Source organism: Mixophyes fleayi, chromosome 3, assembly GCF_038048845.1.
Source record: "Mixophyes fleayi isolate aMixFle1 chromosome 3, aMixFle1.hap1, whole genome shotgun sequence".
Classification (NCBI taxonomy): Eukaryota; Metazoa; Chordata; class Amphibia; order Anura; family Limnodynastidae; genus Mixophyes; species Mixophyes fleayi.
Genome location: NC_134404.1, coordinates 273,987,422 through 273,999,903, shown reverse-complemented (window position 1 = coordinate 273,999,903; position 12,482 = coordinate 273,987,422). Strand labels below are relative to the sequence as shown.

At 38.0% G+C, this 12,482-nt stretch overlaps 1 protein-coding gene across 4 annotated transcripts in view; it reads right to left on the bottom strand.

Annotated features, from left to right (window-relative positions):
• Positions 1-12,482, bottom strand: part of PLEKHG1 (pleckstrin homology and RhoGEF domain containing G1) — a 188,652-nt gene that overhangs the window by 89,028 nt on the left and 87,142 nt on the right. The window contains exon 1 of one of the 4 annotated variants that reach the window (XM_075203617.1): positions 4,777-4,852. The exons of the other annotated variants lie outside the window; for them this stretch is intronic. The gene's annotated coding sequence lies outside the window, so the exon portion shown is untranslated. Of the gene's footprint in view, positions 1-4,776; positions 4,853-12,482 lie in introns of those variants that run through there. 4 annotated transcript variants of the gene reach the window in all.

The following is a 12,482-nucleotide window of genomic DNA, read 5'->3' as shown; positions in this document are numbered from 1 at the left end:
ACATATAAATGGGTGTGACACTGGAAATCATTGTTTCTGATGTCACTATTCGCAGCAATGTTTGTGATAGCTTTGCAGCAGTGCTCCGTTTGTATTCCGTATTTTTGACTGCTTTATATTTTATTTTTCACGTTCACAACAAGTAAACGCATTGGAGGAGCTCCTAAATGCATAACTAACGGGTTTGCGATTGACATGTGATTTTAATGGCACTCCTAAATTCAAAAATTTAAATGCCGATAACCAAGAACATGCATACAGACAGACACATATGAAGTAATCAAATGCTACATTACTCGCATTGTATTTTACAGTAGCTATTATGTGTAAGGACTACCTAAAATATATGAGGAACTTCCCAACCTTTTGGTAATAAGGTCAATCCAGTATCATTAGCAGTGTGGTCTGTATAAACAGAGCTGCCAGAAAGCCAATAATTGTACAAAAGGATGGTTCCAGCAGCTGACCAATCATGTGCTCTATGCAAATATATCTGTAACAAAAATAAACCATAGGAGAATAAATGTCATAGTACGATTTCTATAAGTTATAGATACTATCTGTGCCACTGATATGGTTAAAAATACACTTAGAGATAGTCATCCATGAATGAAGTAAGGTGAACACATATATAAATGCCAGAAGCGTTGTGCCTCTCACTGTCTTCCTTATTGGCTAATATAATTAAATGCTCTACTTAGTAAATTACATTTCCTGTAATGGCACTCGGCTTGAGTAAAATCTGAAGTAATTGTCTCTTAAGCTCCAGCAATTTCATCCATTCAGGGAGACAGCATAGGCAATCAATGTGCACAGTAGGAGATTTACAATATAACTGCAGGCGTCTGTTATTGCCACTTTATGCATTATAAAAGAAAAACAAAAATTGTCTGTTACAAGATAGCGCTCAGGCAAAACACATCTCTGAAAAATCAAAAGCCAAACAAATTAAGATAGATGGCATCTACACATACGGCCCTAAGTTTTAATTAAAAAAAAAAATCATGTTTTTTTTTTTGTTTTTTTTAAAGTACATTTTATTAAGAAAAAAAAAGGTAAGCTTTTTTTTCAAAATGAAGTTCTCACCACTGGTCTTCCCTTAGTTCACTGTGAATGACTCTCCCTGAGTCATGTGGGGTTGAGCACCTGATGTCAAAGAAATGTTATGCTGAGTCCTGATTGGAGGAACATAACACATGTATTAATAGGTTCTAGGGTGTATGTATTGGGAACTATAGCCTCCAGGCCTCTTGCCTTAAATATAAACATGATTTATTTTCTCCAAATTAGGATTCAAAGCAGTTTATACTGGACATATAAAAGATACATGAAACAGCAACATGCAAAGAACGATTAGGTACAAGAGGAAACAGCCATCTTGGGCGCACTCAGGTTATGCCTGAAAAAGTATGTGAATTGTACAAGATGGACATGAGACTGGGTATAGGTGTGGGTAGCCAGATTGGGCGCATTCAAGTTAAGCATTTAGAGCATAGAGGAAAAGATAACTTATGGCACTAAGGAGTCAAAGACATGAGAGAGAGGGTAAAAATTACCCTGCTTTTGCAAGCTTACAATCTAGAGTGGGGTCTCACACATGATGATCTTGAATGGCTGGGAGTGAGAATATAGAAGAGATCTGGTAAAGGTAGTTCCATTAATGCAGAGTCCTTGACAGTATAGTGGTGCAAATGTGTCTTGAAACCTTGTCTGGATAGCAGGAGTTAAAGCAGGGGAGGGCTGGCAAATTTTAGCCCAGGGAGGGCAAGAATTCACACAGCACCCTATTAGGAATGTTTTAAAGGAAATAAATGCAATTAGCCCAGTGACCCTGCCCAAGGTAGCCCTTTATGGGCAGGGGGGCATCTACCACAAGGGGGGACAGATGCTCCCCTGCCCCCAGCCTAGCGTGCCCCTGAGGAAAAGTTTTTGTGGATGCCTACATGGTGTAGAGGCCTAATTGGCGGAGGCCTGGAAGGCACAGGGTACCAGATGGTTTGGCCAATACTTAGGCAGTGACGAGGCCTAGTTGGAGAGGGTGCTTAGATGGTGCAGAGGAGATGATGCAAAGGGCTAGATGGTACGGCAGTCAAGTAGGACTTGGAACACCAGGGTTACTAGGTACCAATGAGGCAGGTGAAACTCATCACCTCTCTCCCTGTTATTGAACAGACTGGCCGGTCAAACTTTTTACCCAGCCTGGGGAGGATGCCAAGGGTCTTGCTCTGCAGCCTAGGCTCAGGCCAGGGGAGATATGAAATGATTCCAAGACCTAGGAGGTGGGTGATACAGGTCCACTTCTGCCACTACACAGCCTAAATGAGGCTCTGTGTGCTCCATGGTTTCCATGGTGGTCTAGCAGCAGAAGGTCCCCAAGCTGGCAACTGAAGCAGCGCAACGGAGCTCAGGAGCAGAAGGGCTTTCCTACTACTAGTCTTCCCCATTCACACTGGTTAGGCAAACATCTTTGATGGATTGTGCAGTAGCGTGAGCATCTGACGAGAAAGCAGAAGGCACCTAGATGGCAAGGAGCTCTGATGGGTCACAGATAGGCCTGAACATACTGTAGATCCTGTTCCCAGGGTAGTTCACAAGACCGGGAGTGGTACATAGTGTGCACTAGTGGAATGCCAGTGTATAGATCTGGTGGTTGGGAAACTCGATGAACCCCAATGTACCTGGGTTCAGCACAGGTGTGCACGGGGCTTGTAGGACAGACAGGATGCAAGTTGTTTACTGGGCCAGATGGAGTGAGCTGAAAGAAAGTCAGCTTAAAGTATAGTGCGGTATCCAGCAACATGTATCCCCACTAACAGCTACAATTGTTATTCAGCCACTTTATCTACCAAGTGTTTCCCACAACTTTGAGATTTTAAACTCATTTGGGCATTTCTGTTTCATGTTATTGTAAGTAATTTGTCTGATGATCCCATCAATGCACAGCACTTAGTAATATGTTTGTACTTCATAAATTAAATAAAATATAATATATAATAATAATACCTTTTGTTTCATGTTATTGTACATTATGTGTTTTTATTACAATCCATTCAATGTAGAGCTGAGTAATATGTTGGTGTTTTATAAATAAAAGATAAAAATGTACTACACCTAAATTACAAAATACTGTATACTATTTTATATAGAAAAGATAAATACAGTGTGCATCATTAACTAACCAGGAAAAATGCAGTGTAACAGTGCATTTTAATATACAAATGCATATATTTGACCACCACGCAGATAAACATGACTAATGCTCCTATTCCGACCCTTGATGTGGGTCTGCCCCAATGCTTTACGCAACAGTTTGTGGTTTGCTATAGGAATAGGCATACCAATAAAGGTAAATGTAAAAAAGGCACTAAGGCACACACTTAGGGGGAAATTCCAGATGCCTGGAACCCCCGCCGAAACACCACCAGAGCTATGAATGCTTCCTGGTGGTTGCAGGGAGAGAGTGTTCCACATTTGCAGCCAACATGAGCGTCAGACATAAGAGTCTGCCTCTACAACACAGTGCCGGATAGAGTAGGTAAGTGTGCATGGGGGGGGGGGTGTTAATCTTTTAAAGGTGGGTTGGAACCCTTAATATGTTGGTTGTGGGATGGAAAGGCTATTTTTTGTATTTAATATAATATTCAATATAATAATGTTGTATTTATTATAAGAGTGGTGGCTCCTAATTTTTAATTGCTTTGATGAAATTGTTTGATTTTATTTATTATATGATAGAAAATTATTAATAAACATATCTATATTTACTGGATTTTTCTATGCCATTTTTGTCAGTTTCTTTCTAATTTTTTCATGTTTAATTTATTAAGAATAATATAGCGCTGCTATTTTCTTTTTGTTTTGCTTACAGCATTTATTTAAAAATTGCAGAGTCTCTTTCAAGCAGCAACTGATTGTTATTTTTGATATTTTTTAGCGCCTGTAAGATATATACCTTTTTATTTTATTGTGGTATTATGGTTGTACCTATTAATATAATATGGGGTGATCGAATTGTTAATTTAATGCTGGGGGTGATATGGGAAATATTAGGTGAATGTGGGGCCAAGTTTAGGGAGAAGAAGGGGGATAGCTTTATTTATTACATGGAAATACTATTAATTTAATGTTGGATTTGGTTGGGGACACATAGGTCTATTTATAAAATATAACTGCCATTAATTTAATACTAGGGCTGTTTGCAGGAAGAGAGGCCTAATTATTAAACAGGGTTGCTATTGATTTAACATTGTCACTCGGTGGGGTCAGGGATTCCTAGATTGTTCACTTATTGCTAGCTTACCATATTTCATGTATCTATCCTTTTTACAAACAGGAAGCCAACATTCCAGGATCAAGGCAAGCAGCAACTGAACTTAAGACATGACCAGCAACAGGTAGTTAAAGCTGGAAGAACAGGTAGGAGAGCGCAGGGCAGTCTGCCAGCTGTCCTCATTCTTTTATGGCAGCCCCAATTCTGGTTGACTTTCCTGCTCAGTTCTGACTTTGTCCAGAATGCAAGGACAGTTGGGAGGTATGTCTCTAAAAAATAATAGCCATACCCTTTGCATGTTTGTCATGCCCACTCTGGTGGCGTTGAATGGAAACCCTCCTCTAGAAATCCTGCATTTGGAAGTAATTGCTTACTCCCAATTACCCACATCTTAACCATAAACATCTCCCAACATGCACCATCTTTTCCACTTTACATAATATTTTGTAACACCCCTCGATCCACTGTGTGGAGTGCTGCAGGTATGCTGTGTTCACGTTACTCACTTCCACTCTTGGTGGCACAGTGCCTCCATCCAAGTCTTCTCTGCTGCACTCTATGGTCAATGCCAGCATGACGCTCTATTCCATGTGTACTTCTAAAAAAAACCATTAAAAGAAAGGAGTAACCGCACTGTGCATCAGTATTTTCCCAAGTTAGTAACTTCTAGTGACTGCTTCAATATAATAACCTTTATCTCTTCAGTGTTGAAAAGGAATAGGAAAAAGAATCAAATATGTCTTCACAAATAGTTTTATCTTTTAAACTTTGATCATAAAAGAAAAACCTCTTAAGGGTTTATTATTACTATTAAACTAATGGCACAATAAATCTATTGAATTGTTTGGACTGTAAATCATTGCAAAATTAGTGCTTTTAACTTTATCTCAGTAGCTGTTATAGATTCTCAGCCATTTAATAATTGGGCGTTTCTAAATTAACATCCATTAGTACTAATTTCTAGACTCTTTACAACACTTTATTTGTTTCCATACTTTATGACTTGTTTTGCAATACATTTATATCATGCAGTTTATGTAGCATGTAATATGCCTTGCAAAAAAAATTCCAGTTGACAAGAACTGCCCCAAATAAATGCAAACATATAGAAATGTTGTGCTGTACGCACTAGTATTCTCATATGATTCATTGTTAATGTAAGTAAAAAATTGCACCCTGTTCGAATAGTGGCATCCACGGCAGTGTTCTTGCTGCTGAGCAGCTATATACACAGGGACATAACTATACATTTGTGGCACCAAAGCAGAAATTTGGTTACGGCCGTCATGTACTGCTTAATGATGAAAACTCATATACATATGGAGCTTTGACAGGGAGAACGGGCCTCCCTCAGCCCCGTAGCAGGTGCACCCCCTAACACATGGTAGTTATACCTTCATATATATAACTGTATTTAAAAAAAACTGTCACATTTTTTAGGAATTGAATTCTAGAAATTTATCTACAGCACTAACCCATTGAGTTGCAATACAATGTTTGCGTATCTGAGGTGCAATACAAATTATTTTGTATCTGTACGTATACTGTATACAAGGACAATTGCACAGCACTACTTTTGTTCTGTATTTATAAGTAAACCTCGGTATCTGGTGTTATACTCATATTTATTCTGCAAGCTTTCTGTGTTTTGTATTTTTGTAATCAATTTTGATGCGTTGATTTAGATATGCAGCATTCAACTGATTGCATGAAAACAATGTGTATTAAGTTTTTCGTTGACAGGAGTCTCAAATTGCACCTCAGCAGGCCCCAAAATGTTTTGCTTTTTCTTTCTGAGTCGTTTTCACTAGGAGTAACTTATTTTTTTTTTCTCTATCCAGATACATTTTATATTGTTTGTAGTGTAAATGAACTATTTCCTTTAGCTACAAGGATAACAAATATGTGTACTTTAATGTATGTTTGTTGTGTATTTATTTAGGGCTATATTAAAATTTATGGTATATGTAATATGTACTTGTGTGTGTGTTTTTTTCAACTTTGGTTTTCCATTTGTTATATGTTAATATATGTTAGTATTTCTGTGGTATACTTATGGATGTCACAGACACTTAAGTCCACAATAGAGCATGAAACATGTCTCTATCATGCAGGAAACACCAGTTGTCATGTCACTGATGTTTCCTGCATGTCACCAGAGCACCATTGTGATGCATAGGGATAAAGACCTCTAGCACTTGTGTCTAATAAGAACAGATCTAGTATCCAGTATGACAGGAGGCACTGAAGTTCTAAGCTGCCATTAAACACTATGGAAGAGAGTATCAGCTTACATTGGATTGATGGCCTCCTATGAGTGGGACAGCCACGGAAAGAGTCAGCTGATGGAAAAAGCAGCCTGAGGTTTTGAAAAAAAGAAAATACACTATAGTGTCAGTGCAGAGGTGTTAATAGTACAATTACAATAATTTTGCACTACTGTAAATACATAGTGTTCATGTATTCAAAATGCATGGAAACCAGATAAACCACATATGTAAAATCCATCTTATTGATTAGCTAGAGTCATGACTCCTTGGGCCAGTTAGTCATGTCTGTTGTGTCCAAACAAAATGTTGACATCCTTCCCTTGCTCCCCCCACTGCAATGGGGGAAAGTTATTTTTATGGAGAGTAAGTGGTGATTTTAACTTGCTACATATGGTGAATGTTTTTGTTTACCTCTTACAAGGAAAACAATATGGCAGCTGCTACAATGTTTTTAAATGAAAATAGACAGAGGAATTCTCTACTCCGTCACATTAACAGTAGTGCTGATAGTCGTTCCAAGGCTCCTAGACCAGCTGCTGTGTACCACCTGGTGGTAGCTCCACACTAACAGGCACACATTAGGGAATATAAGGTTATGGAGCTGTGACCAGAACATATCACTTTTTATAATTCTTTATTTTAATTGGTCAATAAAAAGACATAGTAAGACTGAACTAGGCGAAGTATATGAAGTGAGGCCATGTTTTGGCAAAGTAACATCCAGTGTAGACCACATAGACATACTTATAGACATTATAACATTGAGTATTAATATATCAATGTTTAATTGTTTGGACTTAACCTAATTTCTCTTTCTATCTATGTATCTATGTATCTATCTATGTATCTATCTATCTATGTATCTATCTATCTATCTATCTGTCTATCATCATCATCAATTTCTAACATTTTATTTATCTAGATTTTGTGGCTTAATTAAACACAGAGCAGGATGGTAATTTACTTTACTTTTTACACATCAATTGTATTTATTCACCCTCACAAACATTGTTCACATATTTGAAAACAGCATTTTTGGCACTACAGCCAAAGAACTAATGACAGGGGTGGCTAACTGATTAGTATTAATAAATTTTGATATTTGATCTAACAGAGAACCTAAGCTTACGCCATTATATCAATTAACCATTCATATCAATTAGGGGGATTAATGCTATACAGAAAGGACAACCTTTTGTGTGGATGAAGTTTAAATGGATCAAAAGAGGTACAACCCAACAAATCTCTTAATTCCATTTTACCTTAAGCTTCGTCTACTTTTTATATGGCTCAGCTTTTGTGTAATTTGTATTCAGTAACTAATAAAAATGCAGAGAGCGCTACTAGTACTTCAGAAAGTAATTAGGTGCAAGAATAGTCTCAAAAGTAAGTATGACATGAATTTCACAAAACATATTGTAACCCTTAGCACACAAAATTGGCTTCATTGGTCTAACATGTACTAGGCTGTATGTAATTGCTAAGGGTTAGATTACATTCATGGCTGGGGATGAGTTAGAACTAGCAGGGCTTCAGGCACAATAATAATATCAGAAGATAAATAGGTACAAAAAAGAGAGAAGACGCAATAAACATTAGGTTATCATCAGGATGACCTACATTTAAATCATTTATTTTTCTTTTAATTTTTTTTATCTTTTGCTGTAATATTTTTTATGTTGTGGGCAAAATGTACTAGCACTTGTAAATGCAATCTATGTTTTTGTTAAAACAGACATATATATACATAGTCTATAATATGGTATATTTTCTAGGAGATAAAGAAGATAAGTTTCACCAAATCTGGGTTCCCTGGCTATATCAGTAATGCCCCCAACAAACCCTTCCCCCCTCATGGATTGCCTCTTCCATACCTCACACTCCTGCTCATAGCATTCCTGTACGTGGAGTCATTTCCTTTGCTCTCTGAGGTTCCTCCTCTTCTTCGTTCACTAAGGTTGACGATTCCCCGCCCCCCCCCCCCCCACACACACCCATTACCCTCCTAATAATTTTGATATTGCTTGAGCCAGTACAACTTTTAATTTTTTTGCTATGTTTCGCTATGCATAGCAATTCTTAACATGTATTGTGACAGTGTTTGATTTTTCTTTCCGTTATCTTCTACATGATTGCTGTCACCCACGTGGATTTAATTAAATTTTGAGTTATAAAATATGGCATATTTTAACTACCATAGGGGTGCACCACACTTCTCCTTATTACCACTTGGATTGGATTGTTCACCCAATGTTGCAAAGTATGGAGAATTTTATACACAAACTGCCTGTGCTCTGTTTCAGCTACTGTCTGAAAGCCAGGCATGTTGCATTAAATGTCTTTCTTACTACTTTTCTTTCTCACTTGGATATTTTCAACTATATCTTTTAAGATGCTTTCTCAAACCCATCAATGTAAAAGTGCTAATAAATTAATTATCCATTATTTTAAAGGCCCTAACAGTCCACAGAAAATGGGAAAATCATGCATTGAATATCGCTCCATGTACACCGATATCGTCTTTTCTAAGAAAACTCATCTCTCCAAACAAAAATAACCCAAATTCTAGCATCCTGACCTTCCAGGCATCGGCCACGAACAAGAATCAAGTAAACATTATACATCTGAACAAATCTGTTTCATTCCAATTAGAGTCCATTAATAAGGACAAAGAGGGTTGTTTTTGGATTGTCTGAGGCCTGCTCAATCAGTAAATACTGTATTCCCCCCAACTAACAGCACACTGAATTTTTCAAAGACCTTTGGACATCAGCAACTCTCCCTTTCTCCAAACTTGTTAGTCCCAGTGACTAACCTACATGTCCTTTTTGCTGTATAAATTACTTATTCAAGACCCTGTTGTTTGCTTTCATGCATCAAACTCATTGAAAAATCCCTGTCCACCACTTTGGCCTGCCTGATAAGAGATTAATTTATCCTTCTGTAAAGGACTGCACTTTCTACTCTCACCAACACAAAATGTACATAAGGATGGATTACTTTAATTTTTTATTAATGGCTCATATGTATCTTATATATCATTGGTCTGTTTGTTTGTCTGTCCAGTTATGCATTTGGATACCCCTGCACTGATTGAGATTAAACCAACTTGAGGTGGTTCAGTTGGATCCTGGACAGATTTTAGGGGCTTAGGGACCTGGTCATACCTCCCGTTGGTGTACGCTGGGCAGAACTTTGACCCAGGGAGCATGTTCAGAGCCTGCATTCGAACACCCCTGCACTGATTGGAATGAAACCAATGCGAGGTGGTCCATTTGGATCCTGGCAAGGTTTTAGGCGGGTTAGTGTCCCGGTCAGACCTCTTGTTGGTATACGCTGGACAAAACTTTGACCCAGGGAGCCTATTCTTAGCCTTCCACTGGATGGATTTGACTGACATTTAATATAAAAACAAAAACCACACTGGGCAGCCATCTCATGGGTGTGTTGAAAGATTGGCTAAGCTGCAAATTATTTTCAGAAGGTTGACAGCTACATCTAACTCATTGATTATTTAATAACTTAAAGATTTGAACCCGATACTTCAGCTAGTTTCTCATGAAATGTACGTAACTATATGGTCAGACCATGGCATAGTAGAGGTTATTTTTTAGAATTGGTCACTTTGCAGATCTTGGAGAGAGTGTCTACTCAACAGCACAACAAATTTCATAACAAAATTAATCATCATCATCATCAACATTTATTTATATAGCGCCAGTAGATTCCGTAGCGCTTTAATACATTTGGTACTCTATGGGTCTGAAAATTAAACCCCAAGCAAGAGTCTTCTTTAATAGGACCTATTCATAGTCCAATGGACAATCACTGCAATAAATGCATATATGAAGAAAAATGCTTTATTTAAATAATAAAGCATTTTCCTTGTACAGAGCCACCACTACAAGTACCGCTGCTGTCCATGGTAAATAGGCTTTCCTCAGGGACGGTCTATGGTCAGTAAAGAAAAGACAGAAAGCAGAACGATAATACTGGGTTACATACATAGTGAAACCAAAACAGCAATTGTGGTATATCGTATTCGAGGGAAACATTAGACAAAAAGTGACCAGTTTTTACAGTTTAGGGAGTGATGTTAAGAGGAGGCAGAAGGAACAAGAGGGATTGTGGGGGGGGGAGGGGGGTGGGGCAGGATGTTAAGCAGAGTGAATATTCAGAGGACAATTAGGGTATAAAGAGCTAAGAGCAATGGGAGGGGTGCATGTCAGGAGAGGCTATGGTCATCACACATGGGTCAGGCTGGGGGAAAACTGTGCTTTTTAATATAAGGAGCAACAAACAATTTTAGTGTATCTTTTGTATTTTTTCAGTGCTGCCCAAAGCAGCTTTTCTTTCAGACTTCAAGGAATACATGTGTTCTTTCATCTCTAAACTGTTGTATTTACAGGAGCACCCTATCTACTAAGTGCCATAGGAAATATGGTTTTATTATGTAATTGTTGAGCTTACAATTACACATCAAAAATAGATGTGAAATGTACACATTGTAAATGACTGACCTCTATTGCCATTTCCCATGTCTGTAGCAACTAATTACACTAATTTTGTTTATATCTATTAAAGCTGGGTACAGTAATTTATACTGATGTGAACCAAGAGCACTTAAACGTTTGCTTATCTTAGAAGCCTGAAACCTGTTTTTCTTGTTGGAGAGAGGTTTGATTGCTACATAGCATTTACTATTTATAGCCATTCAATTTTAAACATTATAACAAAGTATAGTGTGTGGTGATAGATATTAAATAAAAGTGAAGCAGTCATTAAATATTATTTATAGAGAAGTAAGAACTATCCATGGTTTCTTTTCCATGTTATTTTCATTATTAAGTTTTCCACATATCTTACTGCCGTCTGCCTGTCATCAGACATGCTTTAATGATCTGATTTGCAAATAATAAAACAAATTCCATGGTAATAAATTCTTGTGTCTGCAGACTACAGGTGGCACATACATGGAATTTTGCATATTTGTAAATTAATTTTTGCATATTCGTAAAAATGGATGCTTCTTTGTCAAGTGGATAGTGACAGAAATATTGGGAGTGCTCATCCCACAGACCTTTCGCCTATGCCCTCCACTGCCTGGGGACCACATCCTCTCCCTGATCCCCAAAGAGTTTCAGCATGGGTAACAGGAACTGTATAAAAAGCTATGTCTTGTTGGCCGAAAGTCTATATGTCTTTGCACAGTTGTTTGTGTGCAGAAATGAGGTGATATCTGGACTGGACCTTTGTGGCAATAAGGCAGGATCAGAGCAGCACAAACCGTGACTTGGACAGACATCACTGGAGGGTCATTAAGCTACCTTCAAAACCCTCCCATAAAAACAACCCTGCATTGCATCTTGTCATTGGTCAGCGTGAGACACCACTTGACGTTCCTATCAGTCAGGACAAAAGTCCTGGCTCTCGAGATGGCAGGACAATACACCAGAATTGGGACTGTCCTGCATAAATCGGGACAGTTGGGAGATTTACTTCAACCAATGCATTACGAACATTTAAATGTACCTAGTGACACATGGAATGTCCCCTGGCCCTAATTATTAATTGAACACATAAATAGAACAAAACTGATCAGTATTATAGAAGAGCAATATTATTATTAGAATTAATGGTGCAAATATTTTAGTAAGCTGAACTTTTTTACTCATTCCACCAAACGCATCTGCAAACCTGTAAAAGAAGAGGCATCCCCATTTTTCAAAGGCAATTTTAAGGAACAGGCAGTGTGTGTGTGCACCTTTATATGAAGGAAGAGGACAATTTACACCAATAAAAAAAGCAGTGCAGGCCTGCATACTTTCTTAAATTGCTCTTAATTTGGTGGTTGGGGATTATATTTTGGCTATTTACATGCTAAAAGAAGCCTATAAGGGAATTTTAAGGGGTGAGAGGAAGGTATACGGAGCTGTCAGCTG